The following is a 17,472-nucleotide window of genomic DNA, read 5'->3' on the forward strand; positions in this document are numbered from 1 at the left end:
CTATAAAATCTCTATGATGATACATGACAGAACAAGGCTTACAGGATAACAAACGGTAATAAACAATCATACCTAAAAGTCATATATTGTCAGATACAACCTGCCAAAAAGATAATATCAACCACTAAGTCATATAAACTGGCTTTATTAAAGACTAGATCTCTGTAAGGAAAATCCTTTTTAATCAATGACTTCACTACTGACCATAATCTTGATGTTACGTTTTTTAACAGAAACATGGTTACATGAATTTAATGAGGCACCTCTTCTGATAGAGTCCATGCCTCCAAACAATAATCTTTTGTGTGAGAGCAGACAGTAAAGGAAAGGTGGAGGAGTGGCAACATTGTTTAGTGATTCCCTTAAGTGTCTAAAGGTGTTTATAGGAAAACTCGACTGTTTTGAATATTTGGCTGTCCAGGTTAAGAACCCGTTATGAACTATGTTCTCGAATGTTTACAGGCCTCCTAAGTCCAAATCAGTTTTTAAAATGGTTTTTATTACCTCCTATCCCAATGTGTGTTGATTACGACTGTTTGACTATTGTGGGAGATTTACACATTCATGTTGACAACTCTGAAGACAGAGACGCAAAGGAACTATGAGACACATTTAGAAATTTTGGTTCAACTCAACATTTTAAACAGACAACACACAAACAGGGACAAATTTTAGACTCCTAACATTTCCAAGGTCAGTGTAACTGGTGTTGCCTTATCTGATCACTTTTCTGTTACCCTTGAAAGCATCATTTCCAATGTCTCAGTCAGCCAAAGAGACATAGTTAGAAAACACATCTTTAAGGACGTTGCAACTGAAACCTTTAACCAGCCTTACTCTTCTACTTCCAGAAGAGTTGTCCTGCAACTCAGTAGATAAACTAGTAGATAAGTTTCAGTTCACAGTTTCAGACCTCATTGACAAAAGACCTGTGTAGTTACAGTGACAGATGCTTTTCCTTTCCTTTTGTTGTTTTTTTGAAAAACAACAATTTAGACAAGCAACTACTGCAGAACTACAGGCCCATCGCAAACCTCCCCTTTAGGGATTGCTGCAAAGCCATCAACAATGCAGACGACTCTCCCTGTGGCTCTAAGTTCTTTCAGGAGGAGTGAATGCTGCTTGGAGAGACTTGATGCAATCTGCTGGGTTTCCTTGGAGAGGAAACTTTTTGACCAATCTGTATAATCTGATTGAATTTGACTTTGAAAAGTTCCTTGAGATGACATATGTTGTGAATTGAAGCTATATTAATAAAATTTAATTGAATTTATCAGTAAGATTGAAAAAATTGTGTTTCTACAATTAAGTACCTTCTTAACTATAACCAGCAGCTTTTGTGCCTTCCAGTCAGGTTTCTGTGCTCATCACAGTACAGAGACCGCCCTTGTCATGGTGTTTAATGACATCCATATAAATACAGACTGTGGAAGAACCACAGCTCTGGTATTATCGGACCTCAGTGCAGCATTTTATACTGTCAATCACTCCACTCTGTTAGAGTGCCTGGAGAACTGGGTCGGCCTTTGTGGTACAGCACTCAGCTAGTTTAAATCCTACTTAAAGGACAGGGACTTTTTTGTATTAGTAGGTAACTTTACATCAGAGACGACAAAAATCAAATACATCTTGGGTACCCTCCTATTCAATGTCTACATGCTCCCTCTATCCCAGATAGACAGACATGTCTCCTCAGGATCTTGAAAAAAATAATCCATGCCTTTATCTTCAGTCAAATAAATTACTGCAACAGTGTTTTCACAGGTCTGCCTAAAAAGTGGATCAGACAGCTGCAGCTGAATCCAGAATGCTGCTACCTGCGTCCTCACTAAGATTAAGAAAGCAGAGCACATCACCCCAGTTCTAAAGTCCTTACACTGGCTCCCTGTATCTCAGAGAACAGACTTTAAAAAACTTCCTAGTCTATAAATCTCTGAGTGATTTAACACCAAATTACATCACCAACTTACTGTCAGTGTTCAACCCTCCAGTGTCTTTTACTCCTCTCCCCTGTGTAATTTACTCCACCTGCTGCTCCTTCTGTCTCCTCCCACACACACACACACACACACACACACACGCATATATATATATATATATATATATATATATATATATATATATATATATATATACACATATATACACACACACACATATATATATATATATATATATATATATATATATATATATATATATATATATATATATATATATATGCCACACTACAGGCATGAATGGACTCAGACTGAGTGGTTGGCAAAGTTAGATTGAGTTTATTAGGCGTTTCTCGGTCAGGCAGGCGGGGGTCAGTCTGTGTTTGTGGCTATCCTCGTAATCAGGTGTCAGGCAGGCAGGAGGTCGTTAACGGGGAGTCCAAGGCAGCAGGTGAGCAGACAAACTGGACAAAGGAGAAGAACAGGCAGATTAGAGGAAGGTCAAACTTGGCTTAATCTAACTAGACGAAAATGGCCTGAAAGTGTTGCCACTGGGGTTCGACATCAATCTGACGTCGAGCATGTGTAGGCTCCGTCCTTATACGGCTCCAGCTGCTGATCATGGGGATGACTTGAAGGTGTGAGGGTCACTGCTGCTAATGTGTGTGTGTGTATATATATATATATATATATATATATATATATATATAGGAAATAAATTGTTTCTTATTTGGGTAGTTATTTAAACAGTCGTCAATTGTGGACATTTGTTCTATTTCAAAGGATGTTAGGTGTTTTCATGTATAATCCCTGAGCTGTAGGTATATTTGAAAAAATGATTGCTGTTTAACCTATACTTTCTTCGTAATCGTATAAAGGAGGCAAACGTGCCATCAATATATAAGTCACAGAGGCAGTGTATTCCGAGGGCCTTCGATTCTGTAACGGAAGAATCTATATTAGAGGGAATAAAAGATGGATTCCTTGCATTTAGCAAAGAGAGAGGGCTTGATTTAAAGTGAAAGTGTGATTTCCTAATCAAATTTTTAGTTCGTCTAGTAGAGGTGGAAAATTTGATTGTATGAAGGATGAAAATTGTCTTGTAACTTCTATACCTAAATATGTAAATTTGTCAGTAAAACCTTTGTAGGGGAATTGGTTCAGCATTGATTTAGGAATGGAATGAACCGGCATTATTATACTTTTACCCCAATTAATGATAGCCGAAAAATTGGCTAAATAAATACATTTTTTCAAGAACTGCAGGAATAGAACATTTTGGATTTGTACAGAATGAAAGGATATCATATAAGGAGATTTTTTTTATTGTATGCTCAGTTTTATAACCATGTATTTTAGGAACTAGACGAATACTTTGTGTGAGTGGTTCCATTGGCCAATGCGAAAATGAGAGCGGATAATGGGCACGCTTGATGAGTTCCTCTTAACAAACGAGTGTGGCTGTTATTAGTGTGCATATGAGCAGTAGGGTTGGTGTATGAAAGTTTCACCCAATGTATGAACTGATCATTAAGCTTGAATCGTTTAAGTACTGCAAACAGGTAGTCCCATTTGATCTGATTGAACGCCTTTTCTGCATCGAGTGTAAGGATGCAGAGATCGTTGTGGATCGTTGTCTGTATATAAAATATCAAACAGTCGATGAAGATTTGACACTGAGCTCCAGTTTGGTATGAAGCCAGCTTGATCATGACCATTTGATCAATTTATTCATTAATGGTGATAGTTTATTAGCAAGACTTTTAGCATATAATTTTCCATCTATATTTAAAAGTGAAATGGGCTGATATGAACCTACATGCTTCACCTTTCTTGCGTATCACTGTAATTGTTGCTTTTGTTATTGTTGGAGGTAATGTTCCATCTACTTGTGCTTCTTTATACATTCTAGATAGAAATGGTGAAAGAAGAGTACAGAATTTTTTTTAACTCAAGTTGTCAGCAAGCTTTCTATGGAGCCGCTGATCATTGCAACAGGCTAAAATATAGAAACAGTACTTCTGACATTAAATACGTTTAGGAGTTGTAAACTTTTATTCAGTCTGTAAAATACTGTTATTCTCTTTCTGTTTTATATCAAATGCAACTTTATTCAGAACTTTTGCCTGGTTCTTGCTCCACTGTTGGTTCCCAAATACATCTTCATGTTTAGCAGCTTTACTTGGCTCAGGGCCTCTGAAGGTTTTACCGAAGGTTGTTCCAACCACAGAGTAAAAGATCTAACCTGGACAGCTGACCAATCCATACAAGGCTTGGAGTCAGTCACACATGCCTGTAGATATGACCACATACTTTAGCCCTGTCCTAACTTCCTCGTAAGTTTGCTAGAAGCAGAAGTGGAGAAAGAGTTGCACAACTAGACTCCCCCCCCCCCCCACACCCCGTGTATCTCTCTGTCCACCCGCAAGCTAGCATGAGGTGGCAAAATTGATTTCACAGTTTTTCACGATCTAAGGTACCTCAAATACTTATACAGTAAAGGTTTAGAAAATGAAATATTTCTTGATTAGTTTCAGAAGATGTGAAAACTGGCCTTGTTTCATGCAAATATGGACATACTGACTTCAACTCATCACATTGTGAATGGAGACACCAAAGCAGCAGCAGCCAAGGCTCAGGCTCCAGCAGCAGCACTACGCCAGGCCTGGCCCAGGATCTAGCAGCAATACCAGGCTTGGGGTCCAGTAACAACTATGGAAGGCTCTATACATATATCTAAGCATAATTTCCTACTGGTTGTCCTTGTATAACAAATCCAAAGTATCACGGTGTTGAAGGATGAATCTGTATTTGTGATCCAGAGTGGGGTCAGGATTAGAGGCGATGTTACTAGCTAATCTCATCAAGTTATTTTGGCATAAGGTTTCTTGACTGGCAATTGAAGTCAATCATAGAGCAAATTTTTTATTTGATGAAGCAGTTTAGACTTTTCAGCAACGGACAGATTTTTATACCACATGGTATTATAACACTCATCATCAATGCAGAATAAAACAACAGAAGAACTTCTTTGCTTGTTCCAAAAGACATCAGACGTCAAAGGAAATATATGCTTTGTTTTGTCTTTTTACAGACCAGTACGTTAAATGTGTTTTTTTGCAAGACAGCAGATGGTTATTCATGACTCCTAGAAATTCGTAGAACAGCACCTGACTGATTTTCTTTGTCATGGATGGTAATGGGAACTTTATGACAATCAGACGGTGACCCAAAAAGTATTTCTTCCATCTTTGTTGTACTGATTTTAGGAGCCTTTTCTTGAGTTGAGTTGTTGATTATGTTGTTGTGTATTTTGCTGTTGAGGAGTGGGTGGCCACAGGAGGGTGCTGTGGAGCTGGGACAAGCTGGATACACCAGCACACCTGTCCTCTGTTAGGATGATCAGAGTCTGTATGAGAGGAGCTGACTGTCAGTCATTTGACGCCTGATTGTTATCATCTGTTGTAGCTCCAGCCCTCTGAGCAATGTTGTGCTATTTTGATTCCTTGCGTCTCCTTGTTCATTTTTAAGCAACCTTACCTCAGAGTTTCCTGGCTCCTACCTGGGTACATTACTCTCTGGATACAAAGTATTTTACCAGATCAAGAGAACCTCCATGGCTGACAGACCATAAGTTCTCTTTGGACAAACACTCTGAACCACCTGTCTGCCCTCCAGCACTCCCTGGCCCCCAAACTGCTCCAACACCTGTAGCCCTGGCTCAAACGCCACTCTAAATCAATGTCCGTGATACATTCGGTCCTTCCTGACTAAATGCCTCCATCAAACTAGATGCATAGATCCATTGGGATCTCAAGATTTATTCTAAAACAATTCATGCACCTCTGAATCCTCTCTCCAGTTCAGTCCTGTTTCTGAAGATGTTAGCTGGATGCGATTAACTTGTTATACTTTACCTCTGTCTCCTGGGAGAATTTTGCCTGTGGGTTAGAGGTTTGAAAACCATGACAAAACTCACATTCCTGTGCTGCCCTGGTGCTGAATGTAACAACAGATGATGGGTTTTTGTTAACTGTGACCATCTGGACTCTGTTTGTCAGGAAAGAGGGCATATCATTGAATTACAAGAATTTATTAAATCCCTTTTCAAACATTTGTTTTTACTAAAATATTCACAGGCGCTGAGTTAAATGCAGACAAAAAAAGCCAGAAAGAGTGTTTAAGTGCTTTGTAGTGATACAGACCGGGGTGTCAACACCATCCTCTGTTCTTTGCCCCTGCTTATAAGCAAATTGATAAGGATCAAGTTTTTCTTGAATTGTACCGTCAATATGATGATGTAAAATCTTTTATAGCCCATTCTCTAACACAGACGACATTACTATGGTACCAAATTCCTTTGATCCTTTGGGACTCTAGATTTTGTATATTGGTTTAACATGTAGTGATTTCCATAGAAAGGGAGCAAAGTACAAATCAACAGAATATTGGTTGACATTCTGGTGCTAACTCATCAGCAATGTTCTTCCGAGGACAAGCACAGCAGATTTTTGAATCTGTGTGTTTAAATGGTTTCCCAATAGCCTCTTCATTAATAATAATTCTGTCAAGAGAATAAAATTCAAGAGTTTGAAGTATTTCTATACACTCAGCCAGAACACAAAACATTTCAGATTTGGAAAATAAATTTTCCACATATTGAAAAACATCTTTCCAATTTCCACTATTTCAGGTTCACATTTCTGACAGTTTTCTCATTGTATCCCACAGCTGTTCTGGGTAACCGTTGTTTCTTTTTGTGAACCAGAGCAAGTTACAGACAGGATTCTGGGAGCCATGCGGTACAATGAAGCCGTATTTAATAACAGAACCGACCAAACTTGCAGGAAGGAGACAAGGACTAGAAACCAGGGCTGCGTAATAGAAGGACCCAGTGGTGAGCAAAGAAAATCAAGAAGCAGATCAAGAACAGAGAAAAGAGTGGAGAATGACATAATCAGGAGAAAATGCTGAACTGCTGTGGAGGAGAGCAAACAGACAGAGTGAGGGAAGGAGAACAATTAACACGAATAACATAGAGAGCTTAACTAGACACAAGATGATCTACAACTCAAAAGGAAAAAGGCACTGACATAAGATAATAAACCAAAATGTGTGGAGAACACAACTAAGACACAACTAAAATACTCAGCCTAAGAAATTAGATAATATGAATATACACAAATGACCACAATGCAAACAGGTGCAAAAGATGGGTGATCATTCTTTTGCTGTTTTTGCTCCTAGGTTGTGGAACGCTTTACCACCAGAGGTACGATCTATCACTGAGCAGGCCTTTCACTCCAAGCTGTTCTACTGTGGACAACTTTTATTTATTTTGAGGTTTTATTTTCTATATAGCTCTTAAAATTGTTTGAAATTGTGCTGTTATGTACTTTTTTGATTCTATCTCTTTTTATCCTGTTATTTTCCTATAGATTTTTATATTTTATCTATTTTGTCTCAGCATCTTTTTGTTTGTATTTTAGCTTGTAAAGCAGTTTGTGCACCATATGGACTGTTGATAAGTGCTATATAAATAAACTTTGATTGATTGAACAGTGACTGTGCTGAATATGGCAACACTTGACTAACATAAAGTAATCAGAAATTATTAGAAAACAAACAAAAGAAATCTAAACCAAAAAATGTGGATGAAGTGAAAAAACAACAAAAAGTAATACATCTTGAAACGGGTGGGGCTCTGAAACCTTTGATGTAGGGCTAGAAGCAAAACATACTGAAAACCAGAGTTCAGGAGGTTGTCCTGAGTAGGCACAGCGTGAGCATTCAACAATTCTAAGATACAGTTTCTGAGGTCGAAGACAACAGAAATGGGGTAAAATGGATCCTCATCACTGGCATAATTGATATGCTAATTTGTGAATTACATTGTAACATATAGATTTTCTTCTAACTTTTTTGCACACAAAATTTGACAATTGAGCGAGAAAAGGATCATGTTAGAACTGTAACCTTAGCCAAGAAATAGCGGCACAACAATGGAGATATATGTATATTAGGGGCGTAACGAGATCCTGTACGACGAGATCTGATGATACTAAAAAGTCACAATATTTCTGATTGAGGTGAATACTATGTCGCGATTGTAACTGGTTGGGGTCAGCATGGATTCGTCGGTAGGAATGGAATATGCCTCACTTACTTTAAAATAATTAGTTTGGCAGCAGTTTGGGTTTCTAGTGAAAACAATAAATGGCAACAGGGACAGACAAGACACTAATTATATGCAAGCAGTGCAAACAAATACTACCATATAATGCGACTAACACTAACACTAAAACCATGCAAAGATATCTTGAGAACCATCATAACACCATGCTAAAAACAACAACAACTGTGAGGATGACACTGCAATGTGCTAGGGCTGCAGCATTTTTAGCTGCAGAATAAACTGCAGAGGAACAATTTAAGAGATGTGTGGTCAGAGATGAAGAAGCTCACAGGCTTCAAGCAAAAGGAGGATTGTATAGATGGAAGTCTGGATAGAGCCAGTGAGCTGAACACATTCAATAGATTCAGTTTAGGAAAAAGCTCATCATCCGCCTCTCCTGTCCCCAGCCATACAGACAACACACCCTCCTCTGACACACTTTCCTGTCAAACCTCAGATGTCCCATCTTACACCTCAGTCATGGATTCTTCTGCTTCTACAAGTTTGCCTTCAACCAAATCATGAGATGCTGTTGCTCACTGCCCCCTCCCACTTTTCTGTGTCTAGAAGTCAGGTGAAGAGGCAGCTGGAGAGACTGAACAGGAACAAGGCTGCCTGAACCAAGAGAAGGTTCCATTGTTGAGGAAGACATCCTGCCTTATTCCAGTACCAAAGAAAACTCACCCTTTAGTCAGTAATGACTATAGACCTGTAGCCCTGACATGCCACATCATGAAGGTCCTTCACATATGAGGACCCTCTGCAGTTTGCTTATTGCCGTGGAGTTGTAGACGCCATTATACACCTTCTTCAACAGACCCACTGTCATCTGGACAAAGTAGGCAGCACTGTGAGGATCATGTTCTTTGATTTCTCCAGTGCATTTAACACAATGCAGCCTGATTTGCTTTGTCAGAAACTCCACATTCCTCAGGTGGAAGCCTCGACAATCACCTGGATTTATGACTACCTGACAAACAGACCATAGTTTGTGAGACTGAAGGACTTGGTGTCTAACCATGTAGTCAGCAGCACAGGAGCACCACAGGGGACTGTTCTTTCACCAACCCTTTTTCACTTTTTACACCTCAGACTTCCAGCACAAGAAGAGTTCCTGTCATCTGCAGAAATACTCTGACGACTTTGCAGTAGTCGGGTGCATCAGAGATGAATAAGAAGCTGAGTACAGGGAGCTGGTGGACCGCTTTGTGGCATGGTGTGGAAACAATCATCTCATCTTGGAATGCTAGCAAAACAAAGGAGATGATTGTAGATTTCAGGAGAAACAGAATTAGATCAAACCCTATTTCCATCAGGGGAGAAGAAGTGGAGGTGGTTGAGGAATATAAATACATCAGTGTTCATCTTGACAACAGACTGGACTGGAGACGCAACAGTGAAGCTGTCTATAAGAAGGGACAAAGCAGACTGTACTTCTTGAGGAACCTAAGATCCATCAAGGTTTGCAGCAAGATGCTGTATATCTTCTATAAAGTGTTGTTGAAAGGGTCACCTTCTCTGTTGGGGCAGCAGCATCAGAGCCAGGGACCTAAAAAGGCTCAACAACCTGATAAAGAAAGCTCGTTCTGTTCTGTGGACGACTGTGTAACCTCTGGAGATGATGATGCAAAGAAGGATTCTTTATAAAACCAAGAAATGATGGACACCCCTGACCATCCTCTTTTTGAGACTGTCTTGGGAAAACAGAGTGCCTTCAGTCAAATTTGCTGCAATACAAACCGCTACAAGAGAGCTTTCCTGCCATCAGCCATCACGATATACAATAACTCTTTGAAGAATTTGAATCAATAGTATTTACAACAACATTTAATTTCCCTTTGGGATCAATAAAGTATATATGAATTTGATGGATTTAATTTTATATTCTGATTTCCTAATTGACATCACAACATCATACTCTGATCAATAAATTGGTTTGTGAGGGAACTTGTCCTGCTGTTTAGCCACCATCGTCTAAACCTCTGAAAAGGATAAAGCTATAATAAGGAATAAATGGTGGTGAAAACTACAGTTAGTGTAAGGCAATTTTACTACTATCCTGAACTTCAAAAGATATCTACCGCTACATTGATTTACATAAACTGGACAAAGGAATCCTTCTGTAAGTGTAGTATCCTTCCCTGACAAGATCTTCTATCGCTTCCCCTTGGAGTCATTTTACATGATATTATTTGAATACTTCAAACGGCTGTGAACTACCCAGATAAAAACATAGCATACAGATAGATGCCTTTAGAAAGATGGCTTCATACATTTCAGGCAGGCCATCTGTCTATTGTAACAACCATGGCAAATATAATAAAGACCATCATGCATATTTGCATATTGGAATCTGAAGTCAAATTCCATGTTTGTACTAACAAACTTGGTGAATAAAGTTGATTCTGATTCTGATATTTGTGTATGAGTATTTACCAACTAAAAGTTGCGTCTACTGATCACTGTACTTTTCTATGAATAAAATAACTTTTGACCAATTACTAATTTAAATGTCTGTAATATTTGATTAGGAATTTATTGAAGGGAGCCATTAAGAGGAAACCGAGTATTGGGGCAAAACTCATCCCGGATCTGAAGTCTGAGTCAGCTTTTTTCTATTATTTAGGATCATGGTACACTTCGGCTGAAAAAGTTGCTCTTCTGTCTGTTTAAGATAGTTGAAAAAACGCTCAGTACTTTAAAATTGTGTTATTTTTAATGCAATGTTTTTGGAAAATCATTTTATGGCCATTAGTAATTGTCTTTTGAAACCAAGACTGACTGAGTGACCCATCTTTCTTTTGAACAACAGGCTTTAGGTTATCATCGCCTCACAACAGTATTAATAGTTCAAAACAGACAAAAGTACAAAAATGTAAAATTTTCGTGACTTCACATTTTAAGTTGTGGGGTCTTGGAATTTGAAGTGATATGTTTTAGGGCATTTGCCTCAGATTACATTTTTAATAAATGATCGCATCTTTATCTTCTCTTGCTGTTACCTTCCTTTGAATAAATTCAAAAGACATAATTTGGATGTTTAGATAAGGTCCATGTGACTTTTGATGGAAAAGAGCCATGCACCCATCTCTATATAAAAAGGTCAGTTGGCTGCTCACTGGATTCACTGTTGGAAACAGACTGCTGTGAAAACAAGCTACCTTCTGAAGTACTACACTTTCAGGTAAGACACATTTAAAAAAGGCAAAATGTAGAACTATCTTAAGAGCTGTTTTAGTTTTGTCCAAACTTGACTTTGGTTTGAACTAAAGAGAAAATGTTATCTGTACCAAAATGCTGCTAACTAAGCCTGTTAAAGTTTTTTTTTTTTTTTTTTTTTTTGCACATATGAGTGTTAATGACGAATTAGACTTTCTAAAAATTAACGATCTTTGGTTTCTTCTTTTTAAGCCTTTTGGAATAAAGGAACTGATTTAAGTTTCAACAATGAAGGTAAGCTGCCCTTCTCTTTAAAGCGTTTAGCTCTTTATAAAAAATCCCAAAACATTTCAGTCTCTGTTTAGCTATACAGCTACTTAGATATATTGACAGTTTTTCAAAGAAAAAAGAAATATCAATACCTTCATTGTCCCACAATGGTGAAATGTATATTAACAGTGTCATTGTTAACTAAGGGCCACTATAGTTCATTGTTCTGTTGTTTAAAGTAACCTTTTGTCTTAATTTTTGGCTAAACGCACCACACTACATCCAAAGAAATATACAAACTGCAGTTCTCATAGTAATTAATCTTATTTAATCCTTCTTTCATTAAAGCATGTTCTAATTTAACAGATGACTGGCCTCTTCTTGATGATTATGATGGTTGCACTTCTCGTGCCAACCGAAAGTATGGATCAGAGGTTAAGGGAGAAAAGGGCTCCAGGCATAATGGATAAGATCAAGTAAGTCCCAATTATTTGGAATAATAGAATATGGTACGTTGTTAGAGTCATCCAGGAGAGCTTTGTAAAAAAATTAATAAAAATTCAAACAAATTGTCACAACTTCAGGGAAATAAATGTCTGAATGTTCTTGTCGTTCTCTTCAGAATTTTGCTTTAATTACTGAGACTTGACTTTTGTTTATTTCTGCCTATACATGAAATATATTAGTGACATTGTTGGATAATTATTGGTTTGGGGAAATATGCCTGTTGATATCAACAGCTTGGTTTGTCAAAGAGAAGTAAGGTGTCATGGAAGGGGAAGCCAGAATTAGACTTATCTAAGTCACAGGAGAGATCATGTACAGTGTGGTACCTTCTCCGGTGTGTGATAAAAATTATGTTTTGAAGCTTTAAATGTAAATTTCACAACAAAAATGTGGAACACATTTTTTTGCAACCACAGTTTGCCATCTGAGTTTAAAAGTGTTTTAAACCCCAAGACATGTATAAGCACCGTTTGAAGAAGGCTTCAGACACTCCATTGAGTCATGAAGTTGGTGCAGACAGGAAGACAGAAGCCTCATAATGAATGTGAGAATAAATGAAGAACTAACAGATATGAAACTGATACTAGGAGAACTGGAGACAAATGTCAAACAGGTGATACAACTGGATTACAGGCAGACAAGGATGGCAGAAGAAAATGAAAATGAGAAATGTGTTGTTTACTTATAATTACTGGAAATTATGACATGACAAATTACTTATGTGAATCCTAAATGCATGAAATGTTGGGTGTCAAAAGATAGTTGTGTGTGGTTCATAAAGAACATGAGAAAATTGTAGAGATTGACTATCTTCTAAAATGTGTAATAAATCTCAAAAATAAGAAAGAAAAACCTATGACATGGAGATCACAATTACTGTTTTTTTTATTCAGTTCCTAACTTTCCTCACATTCTTCCACCCTGATAATCTTGCAGGTAATGCTCCACAAGACTTCTTAGATCACATAAAATCCTTTATAACCTCTGACAATATCCAACCCTAATGCAGGATCTTAAAACTCAAACCCTGCTTTAAATGTACCATGTAACTGTGGTAGAGACCAGAGACCAGTCCAAGTTATAAAAACACCCAGACATTCTTTATTATCTACATTGACTTGTCTTTAGCTATTAGATGTATTACTGGATCATTTCCTTTTTTAATCTTTTTATCTTACCTCTTTTAAGGCTCCAGTCTATCTGCAATATGCAAACATCATCATCAGTCTAACAACAAGCCTTGTTTTATTTTGTGACAGGGAACATTGGGGAAAACTGAAGAACAAATTAAGTTCAGGATCTTCTGCATCTGCTGCATCTTCTGAGTCTTCTGATGCTTCTGCCTCTTCAGAAGGGTAAGGCAATCTAAATGTTAATGAGCTAATGACATTGAGACCAGGGTTTCTTTCTAGTGGTTTATTGGATGGGAAAACAAGCCACAAAAGAGAGTGGAATGATGACAAATAAAGTAAAATAGTAACATAAGGATTAAAAGTATCTCTTTTATTTTTATAGACACTGCCATGAAAATGTAGTGTTCTATTCCAATTGCTATGTCCTTAGAACAAATTTCTATTCAGTCTATTGCATTGTATTGACAAGTGTTTAGATCACAAGTCAAAGAGTTGACAACATCTTGTTGCATTTTAGCCAAATAATATTATATTTTAACTGTTGTTCCAGGTCCAGATGATGGAGAAAAATCTGCACGAAGTGTCTAAACTACAGAGAGGATGACCTTTACCAAGGCGTTTGCATTAATGTTGTGGAACTACCAAAAAAAATGTTACTCAATGTGCTTGCAATAAAAACCCCACACCATGAAACTGACTTATTCATTTTGAATTTCGATGACAAGAAATGTTCCCATTAGAAACCACTGCATTTCTACACATCACTTTCTGTCTGCTCAAAATGTGCTTATAAGGAAACTTTAAAAGCACAGCTGTACAGAGAAACTATGTTTGTAATTAGTGCAAAGTAGATTATAAATTCAAATAATCCGGGAGGTGCGTGGTTCAGTTCTACAGAAATTGAAATGCAAGAATGAATACCTGAACATAATGTCCATAGCACACACCATATTGTAGTGTGATGGGAGCAGATTTATTTATTTACCCAACTATATGCTTTACAAAATAATGTCTGCACAAAAGAAATATATTAACAGAGAAGGTATAAATATTACATAAATGACACCCTATTCAGGGATTTGAAAAGCTTTTTATTTTAAGCTAGGTATGCATGCAATTCATCCCTGCTGTAGCAAATGACAGCTTATTACTAAAATTGCATTATGCTAAGACTTTTTTCCCCCCAAACAACTTTGAGACCAGGATATACTATTAATTTGAAAGGCCCTTATGTATAGTTATAGGTTCACCGGGGCAGGAAGCATGATTAATACTGCGGGTATTAATGCATATGATAATGTCGATCTATGATTAAAGTCTGATATTGAGTGAAATTAAACATGTGAGAGGAATCATGATGCACTATGGCTGCTCTTACCACTTTACCATCTGCATCGCCAATTTCCCTCGTCTCCAAAAGGAGCACATCCATTGGTCAGAGCTTACGTGAGGGACAGCACATTTTTAAGAATTACAATCCACAATAGGAATTGATGCAGACACAAAAGTGGTATAGATCACTGCTTGTGTGTTCTAAGTCCCTGTTTTGTGCGTACGCAAGCTTTTAAAAAGAGACCTCAGAAACCACTTCAAATACATCTCACTGAGAAAGAAAATTCCCAGAAGAGATAAAACAAACCTGATTGAGTAACCAATTTCATCCAAACCAGGATGAGTACTGAATCTCGTAAAAGCTACTAAGAAAACTTTGCTAAAGGTAGGTTTCAGCTTTATGTGTATTACTTTTGACCTCACTTTATTACTTTGATTGACAAAAAGACTATCAGTTGTCAGTGAATTTTGATGTATTTACTCGGTTCCACTACCTCCATTATTATTTGGCTTTTTTACATTTTATACTCTCAGGGTATGTAGGATTATTATCATTATTGTTAGTATTATTTCTCTTTTCTATTGATAAATTGCATTCATGTTGAAATATTTTTTTAAATAATATAAATCTTGAAAAACCAGTGTCCTTTCATTGTTTTCTTTACATTTAAACTGTTGCTACATTGTTATAGTGCACTCAAATGTAAAATAACTGCCAGATACTGAAAGATGAGGTCTGAAAAATGAGCAACAGCAATCATTATCAGAATGATTTTGACTTTTACTTATATAATATTTATTATCTAAATTGTCCTACTTAACAGCTGCACGCCTGTGCAAAGTCTCAGTTGTCCGGGTCATGGTAACAGCAAACAGGCTTAAATCGGAGGTAACTGGACTTTTGCTCAGTTCTTTCTGAAATGGTTTCAACATGTACCCCCATGTAAAACAAGGCCATTTTTCATAGGAGGCTTGGTCTCCGTTTTAATTCAGAGCTGTGCACTTCAACGCACAACAGAATGAAATTGGAGAGAAAATGGCACTTAACACATCTAGAGGAGTTCTACTTAATTTAGAAAAGTAGTCTGCTGTTGTATGAATAGACCAGATAATTGAATTGTGTTTGTAATTGTCCTGTTAGGTATATACGGCAGCACCCTGCTCGGCTGAGGCTGCAATGGCTACTGAGAACATTGAACACTTAACGGCAAATAAGATGTTCATACCTAGTTTGACACTGAGCATTCAGTGTAACAATGGGAGACCAGTTATCCTAGGACTACATGTAGTAGTAGGCCTAACGTCTAAGCTGAAAGCTAGAACACCGCTTCCATCTATCTTGCTACAGCTGCTCCCTAGAGAAAAAGTGGATTACTTGAAGCTGGATTTAAAAACAAACTGTTATATGAAAGACTGCTGTGCCACTATTCTAACTGAGACATAGCTAAACTCTTCCTTCCCTGATTACGGCATTAGCATAGAGGAGCTGACAACTTCTAAGGTGGTCTTAAGCCACTGTTCTCTGGACACAGAGTCTTTTACTGGCAAATATAGACCATGCTATCTGCCCGGGTAATTTACCATCATCACTGTTGTTTATACCAGATCCCAAATACCAGCTGGCTCACCTCCTAATGGACATATTTAACACCTTGCTGGCTCATGTTGTCTTTCTGTCCTGTTTCAACATTGCAACCATCATGCCAGTGCCCAAACAATTTCTTCACTGATTGATTATCGCCCCATCGCACTAACTCCAATCATGATGAAGTGCCTCATGAAGCCGGTGAAGGACCACATCATCTCCAAACTCTTCCTCTCTTTTGATCCACTCCAGTTTGCTTACCGCTCCAACTTCTCCACAGAGGACGCTATCTCATCTGCAGTCCATGCTGGAACACCTGCAGAAGAACAATATATCTAAACATATCTATGCTGTTTCTGGACTTCACCTCAGCATTCAGCACAATCATCCCCCAGCACCTGGTGAGCAAACTAGGCCCCTTGGAATCAACATACCCTATTTAACTGCCTGCTGGATTTCCTCACAGACAGACTCCAGTCTGTTCGGGTCGGCAAAAAAACACCTCCAGCGTAATCTCCTTCAGGACTGGCTAATCAGCTTCTTATAGATCAGCATGGACACGCCCCTGCAGCAGCGGTACGAGTCCCCACAGGGAGTTATCTGTCAGACTGTGAAATGGCACTCCAAGGTTTATCCACATGTACATACTGCACCGAGATAACTGACCGTTTAGGTATGTGTGTCACATCTGTGATGTCCACAGTGTCAGTGAGTTATCTGCTGATTATCCAATGACTGCTTTCAGCAGCTCCAGCATCTAGTAACTGTCATGAGTTGTTCTGACGAACCCGAACACAACCACACACAGAGCTTTGTTTTGAGAGTTTTATTGAAAGAGAGGAGTTGTGGAGGATGAAAACCAGAGAGTCTTTACCGGGATGGAGCAGCTGGATGGTAAAGGCAGGAGCAGGCGGACGGGAGGGAGCTGGAGGACCGCGGGTGAGCCTTGGGGCGGAACCCAGGGCTGGCGGATGAGCTTCGGAACGGGATCCGAGCGGGAGGTTGAGCCCTGGAACGAAGTCCAGGCAGGGAAGGATGACAAGAGAAGAGAGACGAACCGGCAGGGATGAGCTGACTGAGGAGTCCTTAAGTTTACTGCTTGGCAGGTGGAAGGAGTCCCGGTTGATTGGTGATGGCAGGTGGAGATGATCAGAGGTGAGTAGAGTGGAAACTGGGGGGTATGGGAGGAGGAAGGTGCCAGAAAATGTTCAGGGTGCAGCAGGCAAAACTGCACCCTGACAGTAGCTTCATACAATATCTTGTAACGTTCTGTTGTGGTTTAGGTTATTTTTTTAGTTAGCCAACTTTTCTGTCTAAGGATTTATTTCTGTTTTTGTATTGTTTTGGATTTATGCTTAGTCTGTTTTAAGT

General features: G+C 38.4%; 1 long non-coding RNA gene across 1 annotated transcript; it reads left to right on the forward strand.

Moving 5' to 3' along the window:
* Positions 1-11,923: 11,923 nt before the first annotated feature.
* Positions 11,924-13,819, forward strand: LOC105931218. The gene is made up of 3 exons (XR_002428582.2): positions 11,924-12,020; positions 13,311-13,406; positions 13,735-13,819. It is a non-coding gene; the product is annotated as an uncharacterized LOC105931218 (long non-coding RNA).
* The last annotated feature ends 3,653 nt before the right edge of the window (positions 13,820-17,472 follow it).

The sequence above is a fragment of the Fundulus heteroclitus genome, chromosome 5 (genome assembly GCF_011125445.2).
Source record: "Fundulus heteroclitus isolate FHET01 chromosome 5, MU-UCD_Fhet_4.1, whole genome shotgun sequence".
Taxonomy (NCBI): Eukaryota; Metazoa; Chordata; class Actinopteri; order Cyprinodontiformes; family Fundulidae; genus Fundulus; species Fundulus heteroclitus.